At 34.6% G+C, this 21,965-nt stretch overlaps 1 long non-coding RNA gene across 3 annotated transcripts in view; it reads left to right on the top strand.

Annotated features, from left to right (window-relative positions):
* LOC123384639 overlaps positions 1-21,965 on the top strand; it is a 491,342-nt gene that overhangs the window by 278,594 nt on the left and 190,783 nt on the right. For all 3 annotated transcript variants that reach the window (XR_006596050.1, XR_006596057.1, XR_006596053.1), the window contains exon 3: positions 9,526-9,668. This is a non-coding gene — a long non-coding RNA (uncharacterized LOC123384639). The remainder of the gene's footprint in view (positions 1-9,525; positions 9,669-21,965) is intronic.

A 21,965-nucleotide genomic window follows, 5' to 3' on the forward strand; every position in this document is an offset into this window, starting at 1 on the left:
AATTTAGCAATTGCTGTAACAAAGCTACAGGCATAGAGCTAGCTAATAAAATGTGTCAATCATGTAGCACTTCTATAAAGGTGCAAGAGAGCAGTTATTGTAGACTTTAATGGTGCTGCAGTATTTAATCTTCTGGACGTGACCTTGTATAATAAATCCCAGGTTGTTTTCTGGGAAAGGACAACTTATTGCATCGCAAAACTGTCATATGCCCAGTACCTTCCTTTCTCTTTTACCTTTATGTTAGGTGTTTTGTGGATTTCTAAATGAAGTTAATATGGTAATAAAACCATTAGGGTTTTGCAGAGATGGAAGTACATACATGTATGAAGAAAATATAAACAAAGTCTTAAATTTTCCACAGGCAATATTAAATATGGTTTCCTCTGGATATAGACAAGAAATAGATATCCACTTAAGAATATAGTTAACCATAAATAAAAAATAGGTTAAATTCCCTCAGAATATTGAGTTACCAGTTTGTGTCAATCATGTAGATTAACCTATAGAAGAGACAAGTTGTGGCCTGAGATTTTCTTTCAATCTAAACTAAGCTTTCATATTTTCTACAATAAATATTACACAGAATAAATATGGTTTCCACCTGCAAATTATAATGCTCTAAAATAGAATCCAATCAAGATAAAAATAAACTATTTAGAATAGTTTTAAATATACCAAGTACTCATGTACACATAAACAGGTACATACTCGCGTATAATCACATGTATATATGCAAGAAACACACACCTTAGGAACAATCTTGCAAAGTTTTATTAGTAAAGAGAAGTAAGTGTGTTTCAGTTCTAAAAGTTTTTCTGGGGTGCCTGGGTGGCTCTGTTGGTGAAGCGTCTGACCTTGGCTCAGATCATGATCTTACGGTTTGTGAGTTCGGCCTTGCGTTGGGCTCTGTGCTGACAGCTCGGAGCCTGGAGCCTGCTTCGGATTCTGTGTCTCTTTCTCTCTCTGCCCCTCCCCAACTTGCGTTCTGTCTCTCTATGTGTCTTAAAAAATAAATGTAAAAAAAATTTTTTAAATTTTTTGGTGTAATCTTTTGGGTTTCTATATAGAGTATAATGTCTGCTAATAGTGAAAGTTTGACTTCTTCCTTGCCGTTTTGGATGACTTTTATTTTTTTATTGTCTGATTGCTGAGTCTGGGATTTCCAGTACTATATGAGTGGACATCCCTACCTTTTTCCAGACAATAGAGGAAAAACTCTCAATTTCCCCCCATTGAAGATGATGGCCTTTCATACATGACCTTTATGATGTTGAGGTAGTCCCCTCTATCCCTACTTTGTTGAGGGTTTTTAACAAGAATGGATGCTGTACTTTGTCAAATGTTTTTTTCTGCATCTATTAAGAGGATCATATGGTTATTATGCTTTCTTTTATTGATGTGATGTATCACATTGTTCGATTTGTGAATATTGAACCCCCTTGCAACCCAAGAATAAATCCCAATTGATTGTGGTTATGATCCTTTTAATGTACTGTTAGATTTGATTTGCTAGTATTTTGTTGAGAATTTTTGCCCCCTAAAGTCAAAATCTCCGCATTCAAATTCTGGTTCTTAGGATTTATTATTCTTAGCCTCATTGTGCCTCATTTTCCTTAGCTATATGAAAAAAAGTAAATGATATAGATACCTAACTCAGTATTGTTAATAGGACACAATATGCAAATATATAAAAAATGCAACTGAGAGTAATATCTGACACATACTAATCTCAGTAAACTTTAGGTTTTATCCTTCTGTACTTTATCTAATATTGATATTTCACTTTATGGTTCTCAGAGAATTTCCTCAAATACCAACCCTACTTAAAATATGATGATATATTACTCTGTGAAATATGTGTTCTATTTATTTTTCACAAAGCAGGGAGGTTTCTAAATCACTGGAGATGAAGATAGGGATTGAGAAAGGCTGCACCAAGGAAAGGCATTTACATTTCGTATCCAAGAAATGCCAACTCTGGATAAAGAAAAAAAAAAACAACATGTCTGCTTCCAAAAAGGAATAATATAGTAAAGAAAGGTCCCCCAAAGTTCCATATCCAGTAAGTTGGACCAAACCCTATACATTCAGTATGTAGAGTTTCAAGTAATAAAACAGTGTAGTGGAGGGGAAAACATGGAGGGGCTGAAAAGCTACATTGCTTGGGCATGTATATACTGGTTATACTGATTCCTCTTTAGGCAGGTTGCTTGATTTGTGTGTGTGCATGTGCGTGTACTGTATCTGTATAGTGAAAACTACATAGTGAACTATATATATATATATATATATATATATATATATATATATATATATATATATATATTTGAAATAGTGAACTGCTTCAACTGTAGTGAAATAGTGGAAATTCCATGACATTTGACATTTGTAAAGTACCTGAAACTGTGGCTAGCATATCATGAATGTTATTTATATTTTGTTAAATAAAATGAAGAGGAAACTGATAATTAAAAAAAAAAAGTGCTGGGGTTAGTTTTCAATTTATTTTACTGTTTGACCCAAGGAATTTGTACTTCTAAAAAAATGTTTTTATTGTTATGGAGAGAGAGACAGAGTACAAGTGGGAAGGGGCAGAGAGAGAAGGAGACACAGAATCTGAAGCAGGATCCAGGCTCTGAGCTGTCAGCACAGAGCCCATACAGGGCTTGACCTTGTGAACCATGAGATCATGACTTGAGCTGAAGTCAGATGCTTAACCGACTGAGCCACGCAGGTGCCCCGGAATTTGTACTTTCAGATGAGAAGTTTTGGAACAATCTTTTTTTCAATAATTTGTGTAAACCTAAGTTGTGGATGGTATTAAACAATACAGATGTCCACACTCTCCTCTATAGATAATGTAATTCAAAGAAGGGTGATCTGATTCAGGGATCTGCATAATAGCAAAAACTAAGTAGCTCTGGTCCAGGAGTAGATCTGTTGGCACTTTGAGGAAATCTGCTATGGGAGAGTGTGAACCAAGTTATACAAACTTGAGTCACCGTTACTATTTCTGTAGTCTCCTTCACAGCAACTGGGATTTATTTTTCCAGAAGGAAAGATGAAAACTGGAACATGCTGGCTGCTCTAGAGAACACCTTCTCTTCATTCTCTCTCAACATAATCAAGTGTTTTTCAGCTCTGTGGATTTTTGCCAGCTGTGTTTAGCTGAGGGGTTATCAGACCATGATTGAAAATGAGAAATACTTAGGAAGGCGGAATCCCTCTTCCACCCAAACTGAGAAATATAAATGTGACCTCTTCCAAGTTACAGTTGAAGTGGAAAGTGGCTTTATGGCTTCTGAACTGATAAAGAGCAAAAGGGACATGCTCCTGCAGACACCACAGCTCCTAATCATGAGTAGCACAGCCTGCCCGGAGCCAGGCTGAGCCTCAAACAGCAGGCACTTTCCTGAAAAAGAATTGATTGAGTAGTGAAAACCTAAGTCTACGTCTGTAGTACCTGCAACTAAAAAAAAATTTGTAAAATATCACAGAAACATATTTGATTCTTCAACACCACCTCTGGAATTATGTGAAATGTAGAACCAACCATTGTCACAAAAATATTTTAATGTCCCCCAAATATATTCACCTTCTCCATATGTGAAATGTGGAATTAAGTGCTTTTCATGATTGAATGCTCATAGATTTGTAGTTGTGAGAGCCCTACTAAATATGCTCTTTTGTCTCTTCTCCAGGAAAGGTATCATTTCCCACAATGGCCAGTGTCCTGGGGACAATGCATTGGGATCTAACCAGTTCATAGTCAACACAGTTTATCAAATGCAAGTTATCAAGGCCTTGTGTATTTGCATATACACCATAGTTCTTCTTAAATTCCTCCTCATTCTAAAGAAGGGAATGGAGAGAGATTTAATCCATTTGTTTTTGTTTTCTGGAGATAACATCTCTGTGCTCTTTCTCCTTTTCTTCAGAGCCTTTTATTGATTTCAACGTGCACACAGGACACCATTGTCATGTGCCATGTATTGATGTAGAGAACAGAACTTATATTTACAAGTTCGCTTTCCAGGGTGACTTCCTTCTCAGGTTAATTAGATCATCCATTGGTGCCTTAGCTTCTTGGGAATCTAGCCTTTCCCTGTGTCAATTCCCTGTCCTAGCAGAGGTATTATAATGGCAAAACCAAAACTGGTTCCTATTCATTTCTGCCTGTCAAAACCCTAAGCATTCCTTCATACTGTGCCGGTTACCATGCATTTATTCTTGAATACTGGGATCACTGAGCCAACTGTGCTCTTTCCCACAAAATGTAGCAACTATTGCCATTTAGCATCATCTGCTGGAAATGTATAATCATCTGCATTTTTTATTCATCTGTATTTTTCCTTTATATCATTATTATCACCTCCTTTTCTTTCCCAGTTTTATCCATGTGCACACACAAAGCAGTAAGTGAATGTTTATATTCCTATATATACATCTCATTATTATTTTATGCATAGTGACTTCAGTTGTGATCTCTAAGATCAAAAGATGTACTTGAAAATAAACCACGGATATATATAGAAATGTAAGATGTGCAATTATTCATATGGAAAGTTAAATGAGAACAAATATTCATTATTAAGAATAGACATCTACTCATCCTGGACCTTGATTAGCAAAGATTTTTCAAGTTACAGTAGTATCGGCTTGTTATTTCACAGTTACATACTTTCTGCTTTAATACGTGAATCAACTGTGCTCTGTGAATAGTGGAAGAAAAAGATTCCCATTGTAATGGAGTATACTAATAAAGGCACTTATTTATGTATCCTTGTGTGGCCGCTGACGTGGTGTGTAATCTTGGCCAAGTTACTTAACCTCTGTGTACCTAAATTCCTCCTTGGTAAAAAGAAGATAATTATAAGTATCTAGTTCTTTGGCATATTTTGAGTGTTAAGTGTTACAATCCATGTAAAATACTTAAAACACTGCCTCATATAGTTACAACCTGGTAAGTGTTAGCTAGTTGCTAAGGGCTTACTATATACCAGTCATTGGCAAGGATACAAACACGAATGTCCCAATGGTCCTGAAAGAGAATTGTGATTTATTTTATTTATTTTATTTTATTTTATTTTATTTTATTTTATTTTATTTTATTTTATTTTATTTTATTTTATTTTATTTTATTTTTTAACATTTATTTATTTTTGAGAAGAGAGAGAGCATGAGCGGGGGAGGAGAAAGAAAGAGGGAGACACAGAATCTGAAACAGGCTCCAGGCTCTGAGCTGTCAGCACAGAGCCCGACGTGGGGTTTGAACTCACGGACCATGAGATCGTGACCTGAGCGGGAGTCGGACACTCAACCGACTGAGCCACCTAGGCGCCCGTGATTTATTTTAAAGATGTTTAAATGCCCAGTCTTTTTTTCATTTACTCAAAAATATTTCTTGAGTAGCTACCATGTGCCTTGTGATGTCATAGGTATAAAGTTGACAGGTGAATTCCCTGCCATTGTGCAACTTACATTCTACAGATGGGGAGAGAAGTAAATGATTGTACCAATAAGCTAATGCCGTAACATTGGGTAAAGAAACACTGTGAACACAGCCAAGGGAATAAAAAGTGACCACAGATATCCTATAGACTAGGGATAAACCAGCCTGATTAGAAATAATGAGAAGGAGACGGGAAAATTCCCAATCAGATTTTTCTAGAGGGAGGAAACAGTAACAGATGCAAAGACACCTGCGTAAAAACTTTGGTGTACATGAGTATCAGAAGGAGGCCCACAGGCTACAGGTTGGTATGTGGAGGGCAGAAGTAGGAGGTGAAGTGGGAGAAATAGGCAGTGGCTCCATCTGTATCGCCTTCAAGTTGTAGGAAGAAGTTTGGATTTTATTTCAAGGCAATAGAATACCGCTGGAGGGTTTTTAAGAAAGAAAATAACATAATCTGATTTCTGTGGTAAAATTTCACGCTGACTGCTGTGTAGAGAATGGATTATAGGAGTGGAAATGAGAAGGCCCAGACAAGCATTAAGAAGCAGTTCCAGTTGTCCAGTGTAAGGGAGTGGTGGCTTGGTTAGGAAGCCAGAGGATATATTTGGGAACATTGATTTACTTGGAATCATTACCCAAGAAGAAAATCTTACCCCTTGTAATTTGATTAGTGCATGATGCTAATTAGTGAATTACAATGTGGTCTCTTGCATGAAATGAAGGGTAAGAAGGATAAGCAGAGTTTGACAACTGGTATCGATAGATCAGACTATGGGTTAGATATCAAATATCTAAGATTAAATGGTATAATATACAGTATTTTATATACATATATATACACACACACACACACACACACACACACACACACACTATATGTTCTCTCATTCCCCTCCTCACAGAATGATTTATTTTCACTGTTTAAACACACACATGGCAACTGAAACCAGTTGGAAAGTTTCAGCATTCCTGGGAGGAATGGGGAAGAAGAACTTTTGGAAAATAAACTGAATGTTTTGAGGGCTGTCACAGAGGTAGAAAGTCGTAGGGGAAGAAAAGCTATTTCTTCTGGGAACACAGGTTTGGTTGCTGATGTTGAAATTATAAGTCTCTAATGGTATGCATTAAAATCCTGTTTTAGGGGCGCCTGGGTGGCACAGTCGGTTAAGCATCCGACTTCAGCCAGGTCACGATCTCACGGTCCGTGAGTTTGAGCCCTGCGTCAGGCTCTGGGCTGATGGCTCAGAGCCTGGAGCCTGTTTCCGATTCTGTGTCTCCCTCTCTCTCTGCCCGTCCCCTGTTCATGCACTGTCTCTCTCTGTCCCAAAAATAAATAAAAACGTTGAGAAAAAAAAAATTAAAAAAAAATAATAAAATCCTGTTTTATTAATCTGGATATAAGAGTGACAACTGATGTTATCATAAGTGAAAAAAATAATCACTTACCTATATGTTACCTAGGAAAAACCAGAATTGATAGGTATTTGTTTACACAGACATTTATAAAGCATTTATTACATACCAGCCTTAGACTATGCTCTCAAGTGTTTTTCAGTTATTTGAGGGGACTGAGGCATATAATCTGATCTCTTGAATGTAAGATGGAAAGTGGGGGGGGGGAGGGGAAGGAAGGCCCAGAAGTACCCCCACAGCTCAGCAGTAGGGCAGTTGTCCCATCTTGTACATTCTGGGGTGGGACTTGATAGAAGAGATGGAACTCTGAGGTGACTTGGAGAAACGAGAGCATAGTAGGTGAAGGAAAGTGGCCAGTGACTTTCCTGAAAAGGGATAGCATGAGTAAAAGAAGGGTGACCTGAAAAGTATGACTGAAACTCAGGGCAGATACTTGCACATTGCAAGAACATAGTGGGGAGCTGTGAGATCTGATGCTTATAGTATCTAAGGAAGATTTCATTGTACTTGCTGATTTTATTGACTTGGTCTGTGATAAGGATTGACCGAAGAGTTATAAGCCAATGAGATCTTAAGCGTACTTTAATATCTACCCATAAAGAAAATGAAAATGAAAAAAAAAATCAGATTATCATTCAGTACTTTTACATTTATATAATATTAATTAGACCCACCTATATACAAAACTTAAAATATGTATATTTAGTAGTAATGAATGAAATGTATATGTGTATGTATATATATTGAGATTTGAGATTATAAATAGATGCTAAACTCTGCCCTAAATACTATCTTACCTGACTTATGTTTCCATATAACATTGTGGTTGATGGTCTTTTTATACTATTTTCAGCTGATAATGCTATTTCTTAAGTATGTATAAATGGTAGCTAAGTGTAATTCTAACTATAAAATTCTAGACAGAGAACTCCTGCTCCAAGTCCACTCTTTCTAAATGTAGTATTTGAAGCTCTATGCCTTGTTAATTTACCAGAAATTCAATAGATACTACTTACAGTAGTTTATTGGGGTTAACGTAACAAAATACCACAAATTGGGTGGCTTTGCCAATGAAAAATAGAATTGGACAGAATTAAATAGTCAAGTAAGACTTCATTCAAGACTAATGCAGTAAGGATGAGAGATTGAACTCACCTTTGTTCAGACAAAAGGCAGGAGAGGTTTTCAGCACTGGGGTGAGGTAGCCAAGTACAAGACAATGGAGGATAGATTGGTCAGTGCCATTAGGTCATCCCTGTTTGCCATTTGCTGCTTAAAGAAGTCTGGTTCCTTCTTCCCTACAGAGCCTGGGGATATTGGGACCCTATTGTTCTTGATGTTTACATTTCAAAAGAATGTCTCCTGGGTCCTTGAGAAAGATTGTCCTGGCTTGTAAAACTGGAAGGAGGAGGGGAGAAGATTTCCATCTCCAAGGAATAGAGAGAAAATATATATAATTGCAAGTTTTTCTAAAGTAAATGTGCTAAGATAAGGAAGCTCGGCACAAAAACTCAAGAAGAAACCTGCCTAAAATTTAGTCAAGCTGAGGGGAATGTTAAGGCCCTTTTGGTCAGCTTAAAGAAAGTCATTGTCTCACAGTTGTGGTGGCTAGAAGGCTGAGATAAACATGTCAGTAGGTCTGGTTCCTTCTGAAGGCTGGGAAGGAACATCAGTTCCAGGTATCTCTATCAGCTTCTGGTAGTTTACTGTCAGTCTTTGGCATTGCCTTGGCTTCTGCTGCATCACCTTGAAATCTGCCTTCATCTTTATACAGACTTCTTCCTGTATGCCTGTCAGTGTCCAAATATCCCCTTTTAATAAGGACACAGGTCTTATTGGATTAGGGGCTATCCTACTCCAGTATGACCTCATCTTAAGTAATGATATCTGCAACAATCCTATTTTCAAATAATGTCACATTCTGAGATACTGAGGAATAGGACTTTCAATATATGAAACACAATCCAACCCGTAATGTGTAGTATTTATGAGTTAACGGGCACATTTAATAACTCAAATGGCTCCTGCATATTGGGAATTAACACTCAAATAGATTCTCACTGCAGTATAAGACTCTGAGTCATTTGGTTTCATTCATAATGATGTGTAGCATTTATTATAATTAATGTTTTTAATATATATATATTTACTCTCTGATTAATAACCCTTTATTTTAGAGAGAGTGACTACATATAAATATTTATTATTAACTGCTTATAGTAAATTTTATAGTTATATCTAAAAATGAAGAGTAATTTCTCCTTCCATATATTTAATATTTGTATATATTAAATATATATTATTAGGTTACTTAAAAACTCCATGACTAGATTTTTATAGGATTTTGACTTAATGCAGTTAAACTCAATTAATGCATATGAGGTACATTTCCAATTAAAAAATTAGAGTCAAGAAAGAAAAACAGTGTGTCTAAATTTTCTTAGATATACAGGATTCTTAATCACAGTTTTACTGATTAGAAAAGTGTCTTATTTCAGTATACATAATTATAGCTCCATGTTAATATTTTTGTGTCTTCCTTGTTACCTGAATTTATACACGTTTTTATCAAAGTAGGGTACAAGTTCTATTGTATTTGACCACATGAAAAGGTGTTGCCTAAACCTGTTTTATTTTGTTTCTCTCTCTCTAAGGGATATTCAGGTTCAACAGGAGATGACAGAAGAACAAGATGATGGAGCAGTGGCCAGTGGGACAGGAGGGTGTGATTATGTCAACAACAAAGGCAAACTTGAAGAGCAAAGCGTAGCAGTTAAAGATGTCTCCGTGCAACAGGGTAGGTGAAAACAGTGTTATAAAAGGTCAAATATTATATATATGTAATATATATATATATATCAAAGAAAATAGTTTTCTCAAGTTTGTTAGAAACAAGAAAGAAAAGTAAAATATCCTTTTGGAAGGAATTTGTGACATAATGGTAATTGGATACTTTTTAAAATAGAAAGTAGCAGGATGTGGTAACCGTTTTTTTTTGTGTGTAGGATAATGTAGTTATACCTAAATAAAGTTTCCTATAAATAATTTAATTTAAAATGACAGAAATGAGATTTAGAGTTTTGACTGAAAAACAGTTGGTGTTGAAAAGAAAAGGAGTTTAATCTTGGATCACTGTGCGCTGTGAGTAGAAAGTGAATGAAAGACTCTTCTAGGAGGAAATGTTGAGGCTAAAAGAAGTCCAGTGACTTCGTTCTCTCTTATATTGAAGCGTTCAAGGTTTGTAACTAAAGTCGTTTGCTGAAAAGAAATTAAAATGTGGGGGAAATAAAATCCAAAAGAACTGATTACTGGCCATGGCCTACCATTAACTTCCTTTACACTGAGTCTTCTTTCTTAACAATATGGTTTTATGGTTTTCTTAATGTGTATAAGCAAATGGACTACTGTGGCATTATGTTAATTATGATGATTTGGTAATCCTTATAGTATCCTACTTTTTATAGTTAAAGAGCTACACGGATTGTTTCATACTACATTAGATCCTGTATTTTTTCTCTAATTTAGAAAAAAAATTCTATCATTTATCATGGGTTTTATAGGTGAAGGTTTTGCTTCACTTTGGGATTTTCTGGTCTGGATGTATATGTGGAAATTGCTTTGCTAAGTAAATATTTGGGTTAAAACACAGGTAAGTGTTACTTAATGAGTGATGTGTAGCATCTAAGGCCTTGAACAATTGTGGGGAAAAAAACAAAACAGCAGCCTATGGAACTACTTAGTAGTTACCATGACTAATAGGGTAAGTCTTCCTTAGCAAACTGAGTATCTAAAGATGCGGTTTCCTATTTATTTCTGATAATGAGAATGCTGTATACAGGAGGAATTAGGTGGCAATTTTTAGTTGTTGAAGTTGCTGAAGCATTTAGGCTGCTAAGATATTGTTTGTTGAATGTGTGACATTTATGGGAATCCAAGTGTACTTTTAGTAGCACATTTTAGATAATGTTTGGTAGTTTGGATTCAAAATCCAGATTATGTGAGTAAATACTAGGAAATAGTTGACAAAGTATGGGAATGGAACAGTTTTACATAAATGTATGTGTGATAAACTCATGTTGTAGGTGTCAATATCTTACTGATTTCTCATTAATAATAATGATTTTATTTCATCACTGAAGCCTATTATGGACCACATTTGAAAAAGAAATGGGAAGGAATCTAGCCTTATAGTTTTGTTATGGGAGATGATAACAGGAAATGTATATTTTAGAGGTTGAGTTAACTCTATATAGAGTCAAATATGAACTTTCTAAAGGCAGAATGCATCTATATGCATGAGCCATATTTTTCTAAAGAGTAAGACGTTAGGATTCTTAATATTAAGAAGCTGGTATTCAAGGGCTTGTAAAATTTTGATGGCAAAGATTTCTGTTTTAATATGTGAGTTTTATGAAATCCTCTTCTTCAATCTCTCCAATGCTTTTTATTTTTATGTCATTTCTCTTTAGTTGTATACTTGGCATAGTTAATACAAACTTTATGCCTTCTCACTTTTTGAGCATTGATACATAATTCCCAATATTATTTAAAGTATTTACATTTTTAAAAGATAATAAAGAATAAATTAAGAGTTGAAGATCATTTAGAAAGATCATGGTAAATTTACTTCTTTGTTAAAAAATCTTGATGACTGTCAAACTTCCTGATTTCAAGCTATATTATGAAGTTATGGTAGTTGAAATAGTATCTTACTGACATAAAAACAGACATGGAATAATGGAACAGAATAGAGAGCCCAGAACTACACAGTCATACACAGTCAACTAGTGCGTACACAACCCATGCATACACAGTCAACTAGTAGTTAACATTGGATCCAAGAATACTTAATGGAGAAAGGACAATTTGTTCAATAAATGGTGCTGAGAGTATTGTATATGCATAGCTAAAAGAATGAAACTAGACCCCTATCTTATACCACTTATAGAAATTAACTAGAAATGTATTAAAGACTTATATGTAACATCAGAAACCATAAATAAAACTCCTAGAAGCAAATATAGAAAAAAAGCTCCTTGACAATGATCTTTTTTTTGGAGATAACACCTAAAACAAAAGCAATAAAATAAATAATAAGTGAGACTACATCAAACCAAAAACTTTCTGCATAGCCAAAGAAATGATCACCAAAATGAAAAGACAACCTGTGGTGTAGTAAGGACTATTTGCAAACCATCTATCTGTTAAGGGGTTAATATCCAAAATATATAAAGAACTCCTACATCTCAATAGCAAAACAAATACATAATGCAACTTAAAAATGGGCAAAGGACCTGAGTAGACATTTTTCCAAATAAGATATATGTATGGCCCACAAATATGTGGAAAAATGCTTGACATTATTATGCAAATCAAAACCACAGTAAGGTATCGTCTCATGCCTGTTAGAATAGCTCTCATCAGAAAGACAAGAGGTAACAAATGCTGGATGTGGAGAAAAGGGAACCCTGTGCATTGGAGGTGGGACTGTAAATTGGCATAGCCACTATGGAAAACAGAATGGATGCTTATCAGAAAATACAATAGAACTACCATATGATTCAACAATTCCACTTCTAGTAATTTACCTGAAGAAAACGAAATCACTATGTTGAAGAAACCTGCATCCCTATGTTCATAGCAACATTATTGAGAAAAACTAAGACATGGAAACAACTCTCAGATGAATGGAAAATGATGTGGTATATGTAGATATGTGCAATGAAATAGTATCAGGATATAAAACAAGAAATTATATCTTGAGACACAACATGGGTAGACTTGAAGGCATTGTGCTAAGTCAGTGGAAGGCAAATAGTGTATGATCTCACTTAATATGTGGAATCTCAAAAAAATAATAATTAAAAAAAAACTCATAGAAAAAGAGACCAGATTCCTGATTACCAGAGGCAAGGGGTGGGGTGGGAATAGGGGAAATAGAGAAAGGTGACCAAAAGTTATAAACTTCCAGTTATACCTTCCAGAGTTGTAATGTCTAACAAAATGACTATAGTTAACAATGCTGTATGATATGGGTGTGTGTATATGCATATATATGTGTGTATACCTATATGACAGTTTAGAAAGTAAATTCTAAGAGTTCACACAACAAGGTAATTTTTTTGTATCTATATGAGATGATGGATGTTAACTAAGCTTATTGTGGTAATCGTTTCATAATACATGCAGTTCAGATCATTATGTTGTATACCTTATGTTACATACACTGCTCTGTATCATTATAGCTTAATAAAACTGGAAAAATATAATGAGTCATAGATGGGCAGGTATTAAATTAAAAAAAATGGAATATTTCCTTGATGAAACATGGTGTAATAACCTCCTATCATCCCAAATGTTTGAAGTCTTATTTTCATTGAAATCATTCTGTACTGTGTAAACTTTTTAAAAATAATGTGTAAGTAGAATAAAAAAAAACTTGAAAAACAGTGCAATTTTTTATTTTGATGTAAAAGATGATGGTATAATTGTTTTGCACTATGATCTCTTTTACCTTTAACTTTAGCTGTGTTTTTTTAAAAATGTTGACTTCAGGGGAACCTGGGTGGCTCAGTTGATGAAGCAAAATTTTTTTGAGTTCTCTTACTGACAAATATGCTACTTTCATTTATTTCTTACATTTATGATTGAAAGAAATAATATATTTCTCTTTTAGTTTAATAAAAATGAAGCTATACTTATACTTTCCACTTCAATTCACAACTCCCTGATTTCTGTTCACAGATGACTCTGTAGTCTGTGGACCCCTGTTCTAGTATTTTAATTTTCCTACTATCAACTTCACAATGACAGCTTTTAAAGTACGAGATGTGCATTTTTACTCCTCTTATTTTTCCAGATCCTATCAATCTTTTGAAAATAGCATATGATTTTGAGTCCTATAAGTCAGAGGTGAAACAAGTATTTGTTGCGTCTTAGCTGCCTAAAACCAAGCAAGCACGTGCTTTCCACACATGCTCCCTCACACACTTCTTACAAAAGTTTTGGGAGAATTAGAAATAATTACTATAAACACCCGGTACTCCACGTGGTGAAATTGTTCTAAATAAGTAGTAGCTTTAAAAAAAGGATCAGGCAAATCTGAACTTATCCATGCAGCATGTAAGCTCTCACCAGCATGGTTTACAAATTCAGATTACAAATTCACTTCTGAATTTTATAGAAAGGTACAGAATAAGAGAGAGAAGTGAGACAGTGGTGGGGATTGGGCTAATGGGAACTAGAAGAGGTAAACTAAAAAATAAAAGAACTTGGGGTGTTTCTATAAATCAGTCCCCAAGAGGGGCACCTGGGTGACTTAGTTGGTTAAGGGTCCGACTCTTGGTTTTGGCTCAGGTGACGATCTTACGGTCCATGAGTTCCAGCCCTGTATCCACTGGGCTCTGTGCTTACACCATGGAGCTTGCTTGCTATTCTCTCTCTGCCCCTCTCCTTTGGTCTCTCTGTCTCTTTCTCTTAAAATATATAAATAAACTTAAAAAAAATGTTGACCTTATATTCACCTTCAGACTAGGACATTATTTTGCATTTAAAAAGAGATACCTGACAGTACTATTTTGGAAACAGACATTAAGAAGAAAATGAATACAGATTTGACAGACAATAGCTAGAAATGTTTGATATTCCAATTATTGTTACAAACAATAAAAATGACTTCCTTCTGCCCCTGGAATTGTAACATCACAGCAGTGAAAATTTTATCTTTTCTTAGAGAATGTATGTTTTCATATTACTAAAAGCTTATTTAAGAGAACGTTTTTCACAGGGTTTCCTGTCTAACTTCACATTTCCAATTGTACCTTTTTTTTTTTTTTTAAATCCAAATGACTGTCTCATGTGCACAGTCTTTTTACCTTTACTCAGACGCATTAGAATGGGCCTTGGGCCTGGAACACTTCTGAGATAAAGAGCCTAAACAGCCTGTGCTGGAATGACCACCTTGTGTGGGTATCTTTCTTGTTTCATGTTCATTGAGTATTCTTTTGTCTTTTCTTAAAGCACGTATGTTACATGATACCTGGTCAACCCCACTGTTACATCTGTCTTCCTTAGGGAGAGGACAGTGTTCCTTCCACTGTGGTATGAAAGGGATATGCATAAGGAAATTCACAAAGAGGGGTGCCTGGGGGGGTTCAGTCAGTTAAGCATCTCTTTATTTCAACTCAGGTCATGATCTCACACTTTGTGAGATCAAGCCCCATGTCTGACTCTGCACAGACAGCACAGAGCCTGCTTTGGATTTTCTTTCTCCCTCTCTCTGCCTCTCTCTCTGCCTGTCTCTGTCTCTGTCTCTGTCTCTGTCTCTCTCTCTCTCTCTCTCTCAAAATAAACATTTTGAAAAAAAGAAAAAAATCTCTATGAGAGATGTCCTGTCCCTGGGTAACCAACACCCACCTTTGAAACTGATCTTCTTGTCTGTTTTCTATGTTTAATAAAGCATTGCTACACCCAGTTATTGACTGTGTTCTGTTTTCTTTGGTAACTCTGATACCAAGTTGCAATAGATGGAAGTGTTTATAGTTCTTCCCTGGGATGGAAATAGTGCATGGTACTCTGTTCAGTAGTCTTTCTCTGGAAAAGAAGGGGAGAAAAGTTGAGGCAAAACTAGCAATCTTAAACATTCAGACAAAAATCATATAATTTTATGTAATATATATTTTATATAATATGTATATTGTATATGTTATTATTATGAAATATTTATACAGATAGTGCTATTTAGGAGCAAGTATCATGAACTCAAAAGATCCCAAAAGCTGGGGTTTGAATTTAAGTTCTCAATTATTATTTGTGCAGTCTTTAATAAATTATTTAAAAATTGGAAATATTTTACCACTGCATTTTTATGGATAAAAATAAGGTAATGTTTGAGTGATTTTCAGTTTCTAAAGAAACCTAAATATATAAAACAAACATGGAACTGTTTAGCCAAATGGACACACATAATATCATGACTTTATATTGTTGCAAACTTTTTTCAAAATACTTCAAAATAATTTCCAGTGTTACTTGATGCTGATCAATGTTTCCTTTAATCTATTTCAATCTACTTCATCACTTCCAAAAATTGTAACTTGATGGGCTGTTTATTGTACCCTTTTTCTTTTCTGCAATGTAAACATAGATAAAATTTTCAATTATTTAAAATTTCCCTGGTAAGTAAATAATATTTGGCCTGGAAAGTGCAGTGGCATACTACCTGTGAAAATGTAAGATGCCTTTGTCCAACAAGTCTGAGTAAATTTTTAGACTCGGAGTGGCCTGTTACGGGTGTATGAGCAGACTATGTCAATTTCAAGTATATTGAAAGACTTAGGAATTGTTCCTGCAACTGAACTGTGCATGGTGTACATTTCAAATTTCCTTTGGTTTACATGGTTGACTATATATGTATTCTATAAACTGGGTTGCTAGTGTGACAATAGGACCAGAGAGAAAAGGAGAGAGAATCACCTGATAAATAACATACTGATAACTAAGAAATCATCATCATCATACTCATTTGCAAGTGAATCCATACTGGGATTTGGTTTCCTGATAAGTTTCCCTTTCATGCTATAAAGTTTAATTTTAAGTTTATTTTTGAGAGACAGAGACATAGTATGAGTTGGGGAGGAGCAGAGAGAGAGGAAGACCCTGAATCCAAAGCAGGCTTCAGGCTCTGAGCTGTCAGCACAGAGCCCAATGCAGGGCTCTAACGCACAAACCGTGAGATCATGACCTTAGCCAAAGTCTGACACTTAACCGACTGAGCCACCCAGGAACCCCCATACTGTAAAGTTTTAACATAATGTAAATATCCTATGATCTAATTAGTAAATACTACAGGAATGATAAGTTAGAGAATAATTTTCAACAAGCAGATTGCATGATTATGAAAACTTCATTAATGTGACACACGTGAATTATCTAGCCACTGCATTTATTCCCAGATGTTACTTAAGACTACATCTCCGGAGAAGTGGGCATTTTATGCAATGTCTCTTACCTCTTTCTGGACATTTTAATTCCTCATAACATGAAGGAACTACAACCTTCTTAGATTAGAATGACTGTAGGGAATTTCAGTGACTGGATTAAATCAGAAAGTTAGTATATAAGTTAGGCAAGTTGTTCCTTTGATGCTAATAAGAATGATGTGACTATTTTCATGGAGTATTTGCTCTCATAGATATTTTGTAGCTTGACTTTAATCATATATTGTATCACCTATGAATTATTTTACAACAGTATGTGATTCAACCAGATAACAATCTCTTGACATGTATTGTTGAGGACAGAAATCTCTGTTGTGTAGTTTTATGACTGATCTGGTCATAGGCTTTGCTGCCATGTAAATGCTGCTAAGTCTACATCTGGAAACACAGCTTCCAATCATCCTATTATGATAATCAAATACACCTTTAGGATTCCTACATCTCTTCTTTTGCTGTAGTTATTTTTTCTGCTTTGATAGGAGTTTTCCCCTCAACTATACTCCACTTGGTGGACTCATTCTTTAGCCCATTAACACTCTCTAAGGAGTGTAACATTTGTTGACAGAACAGATGAAAAAAAGAAAATAATTTCCTTCTTTCTCTGACATAACATAAACAATATGACTTTGATGCTGTGACTGATAGTATTATATAATTAGTTAAAAATTGCTATTATGTGATGGGAGATAAATATTCTTCACTTTTAACTGCATTCATTGTTACCCTCCAGTTTAGTACACATGCAAACAGGTACCCTCTGTTAATTCAGTTTGTGTGTGCGTGTGCACATGCGCGTGCACATGCACCTGTGTGTGTGAGGTGGGGGGAGGCATATGTTTTCTAAGAAGTATTAAATCATATGCTCTAGTGCAGAGCTAAATTCACCATATTTGCTGTAGATTTTCAACATTTTCAAGAGAGTAATAGCTAGCATCAGTAACAACTAAGTTAACATTTTGCTCCTCACAAAGATTTTCAAATATGTATGTGTGTATATATGTTCATATATAATTAAAATGATGTAATTGCATAAGCATTCCCTTAATTTGTGAAATATTTTACAACTAAAAGCAAAACCAAAACAAAGAACCATTTCATGTCTGTACTGCAGGTGTCTGGGATGTCAGATTATAACTGTGTTTCTTTTCTACTTATTTATAACAAAACAAAAAAACTAAAAATGAAATCATATTGAATGTAAATTTAAGAGTGTAGGTTTCATTTAAGGAGTTACTATCACTAATCCTGTCTTCATTGATATTGTGTATCATGATTCCTGTCTCTAGATTCCATTACCTATAACAATATATTGTATTGATATATTACATTGTCTGTGCCTGAGGCACTGCTTTCATTTTCATGACATTCTGTTACGCCATCTGTTTTTGAAAACCAAATATTACATCTTTTTTTTTACGGTACAATATAATTTCTTTCACTTTGGATAATTTTATATTTTCTTGGAAATTAGTTTCCTATTCATATTATCATGTTATTAAAATATGTATTAAATATGAATATATTGACTTTTTCAATTACACAAATATTTTAGGTTCGATATAATGGAATGCATTTCCCAGAAGCCTTAAGATAGAAACTTACTTTTTTTTTTTTTATCAAGTTTTCAATTTGACATCATGTTGGCAGTTGGTAAATTATATTAGGATCAAGTAAACCAGTTGATTTTTTAAATAGGGTTCAGCCTAAATTTGGATTATCTCTTCCATGTTTCTGACTAAAAGTAGAGGGACTCGTTAGATTTATGACAACATGTAAATATGTCCAAGCAATTCATGTTCAACAAAGTACAATATTTTCCGCTAAGCTTGGCATTTATCTTTATCCACAATTAATATTTAGTTATCTAATTTAGTTAATATACTAAACAGTAGCAACTGCTTTAGTCAACTTTGTGACTTCAAAATTAACTCAGTTTTTATCATGTAATTGACGCTCAGTAGATGCAAATAGCATTGAACTAAATTTGCTGAATGGTCTCAGCATGAAACAAATCTAAATTATAACTGTTTCAAAATGTATGTAGCCTGTGTGAAGCACAGCAAGAGGACAAAGTGTCAAGGTGTATCACAAATGATTTGAGACTAGTCTAAAAGAAGCAAGAAAGTAAGAATGAAAGTATAACATCAATGACAAATGGAAAGGAAAGGAGATTATTAAATCACCTAGATTCCCGAGGTATATGTAGATAATAAGTATTTCTGGAGCCAAAGGAATGAGTTGCTAAACAAAGAAGAGCAAAGATTAGAATTTAAATGTCACATGTCTTAATAAAATATTTACATACAGTATTAACTTCCTCAGGATTTCCAAGAGATTCAACTTTAAAGAATAATCACATCTCAGAATACCCTCGCTCAACTAAGGGTGGTAGTTGTCCTAAAGCTCCTGAAAGGGCTGGGGGAAATGACAGGAAGAAGAATATCAACAGAGTATATAGTGGAGTGTTTTTTATCATTAATAATTTTTCACTTATAAATTTAAAACTGAAAGTTTATTATTTCAAAGTGCTTTTGTACGCTAATATTTTAGGTTATAAGTTTTAAGATATAGTCCAAGCACACAAAGTTACTTACCTTGGACATAGAAAATCTCTCTATTCTGTGTGTATTATTCTGTTTACATAAACCTTCGTGATTTATGTATTTGTACACCAGTGGCTATGAAACTATATTCTTAGTGTGCTCCCAGGATTTCAGGGTTCCAACAAAGATTTAAAACCTTGTTATTCCTAAGTTAATCTTGTTCTTTATAGAAACTCCCTGTAGTGTGTAATTCATAGTACCTTGAAAGGTAACCTTGCACTACTGGGTAAAATAATGGTCCAATGGGGAACTTTTTATATCAGCACCCTAATATATATAGTTAATTCATGATTATCCATAAGTGGGTAATAGAGATTGAGGATTTTCTTGGACTTTAGATGGTTTCATTTTCTGTGGTGGTTGTCGTTGATAATGTTGTCACTAGTGAGAAATAAAAAGCTGGCAGTGCCTGATAATCATTTTCTGAACCCCCAAATAAGCTTTCATAGTAACTAAGGACAAAAGGTGAATATATTATAAAACAAACTACAGTGTGTTTCAAATTCATATCAAATAAACCCATTGCAAGTAATTTGTTTTATATATAATATATATAATATATATGATGCTTTTAAGCCCCATTTTTTTGTTTGCAACCTTATAAATTAAGAAGGAAAAGGCAAATCTGGAAGGAAACACTGGACAGAAACTTCAGATGGCATATCACAAGTGGATAAATGAAACACATTACGGAAATGGGAAGACAATGATACAGAGGAATAGATGGGAAAGATAAACTTACTAAATGCTATATATGATGATTATCTGTGTTATTACTAATAAGTTGATGAATGCAAATTAAAACAAAGTATTGCCTTAAAGCTAACGGGGCACCTGGGTGGCTCAGTTAGTTGAGCTCCGACTTTGGCTCAGGTCACGATCTCATGGTCTGTGGGTTCGAGCCCCGCGTTGGGCTCTGTGCTGACGGCTCAGAGCCTGGAGCCTGCTTCGGATTCTGTGTCTCCCTCTCTCTCTGACCCTCCCCCATTCATGCTCTGTCTCTCTCTGTCTCCAATATAAATAAACATTAAAAAACAAAAAATTTTAAAAAGCTATCAATTTGTGAAACTTTTTATATTGGATAATACACATAGGTGATGATGTTGAGAGATTGATACTATTATCCATGTCTGGTAAGAATTTGTACTGGTACATATGTTATGGAAAATAATCTGGTATTATTCAAGCAAACCAATATGTGCATGCTTCAAAACTGAAATTCCATTACTTGATTTAAAACAAGATTTTTATAATAGTATTGTTTGTGGTAGAACATATTTGGGTGTAATCTAAGTTACCATTACTAGGAAAATGGATACATAGCTAAAAGATATAAAGAAAGAACAAAAGACAAGACTTGTGTAAAAAAAGTAAAAATAGATAGTAGTTTGTAACATAGTATCATTGATGAAAATTAAAAACAGATACATGAGGAGAGCCTGGGTGGCTCAGTTGGTTAAGCATCCAACTCTTAATTTTTGGTTCAGGTCATAATCTCATGATTCATGAGTTCAAGCCCCTCATTGGGCTCTGTGCTGACAGCACGGAGCCTACTTGGGAGTCTCTCTCTCCCCCTCTCTCTTTCTCTGCCCCTCCCCTGCTCACACACACACTCTCTCTCTCTCAAACAAACATTAAAAAAAATTTAAAAAAAGATACAGCAAATAATACTATTTAAGAACCCATATATCATATTTTATTGGGTGCATTAAAACATAGGATGAAATAAGATCTGAAGAGAAAGATTAAAATTCTGAAAAAAACTGTGGCAGAGACATCAGGTAACTAACTATGATCTGTGATGTTAGAAATCTGGTTTTACCTGTTCTCTGTATATCTGAAAGAAAATTGGAATAAAAAAGCAATACTATTATCATAAGCATTGTAAGTAGAAATATTACAAATTCTTATAACAACAGTGTATGGAAGTTACTCAAAGGAAAGGTGAAAATGAGATAATCTTGAGGAAACTTCACAGAATGCAAAGGAACAAGAAAAAATACATAAATGTAATAAAAGAACAAAGGTTATAAAAAAAGGACAGTCAATAAAAACATCTGGATAAGTGATATCTTTAAATTAGCAAAGAAAGGATACAAAAAAAACGTTCAAAATTGTGAAAAGGGAAGGCTTGAATCTGTAGATTGATATGTATCACCTGGTTTCAGGAAAATTTAATAAAGTTAAATCAAAATATATTCTAGCAATACACTAAGCCACAGAGATAAAAAAATATTATGGATATTGAGGCTGGGAAAGAAGGTTATATAGAGGGAATGAAATTCACAGAATCTTTACAGCCATTTTCAGTATCACTCCCCCCCCAAAAAAAGAACAACAAAAATCTTTCCCAGAAATATTTACAAGGAAATATACGCAAAAATACTCAATGTAATTAAAAACCTATACCTTTTATGAAGAGATCACAGCAAACACAGAAAGCCTGTAAGTCATATAAGTATGTTATCACTAGAGTCCACATTATAGAAGTAA

Source organism: Felis catus, chromosome A1 (genome assembly GCF_018350175.1).
Source record: "Felis catus isolate Fca126 chromosome A1, F.catus_Fca126_mat1.0, whole genome shotgun sequence".
NCBI lineage: Eukaryota > Metazoa > Chordata > Mammalia > Carnivora > Felidae > Felis > Felis catus.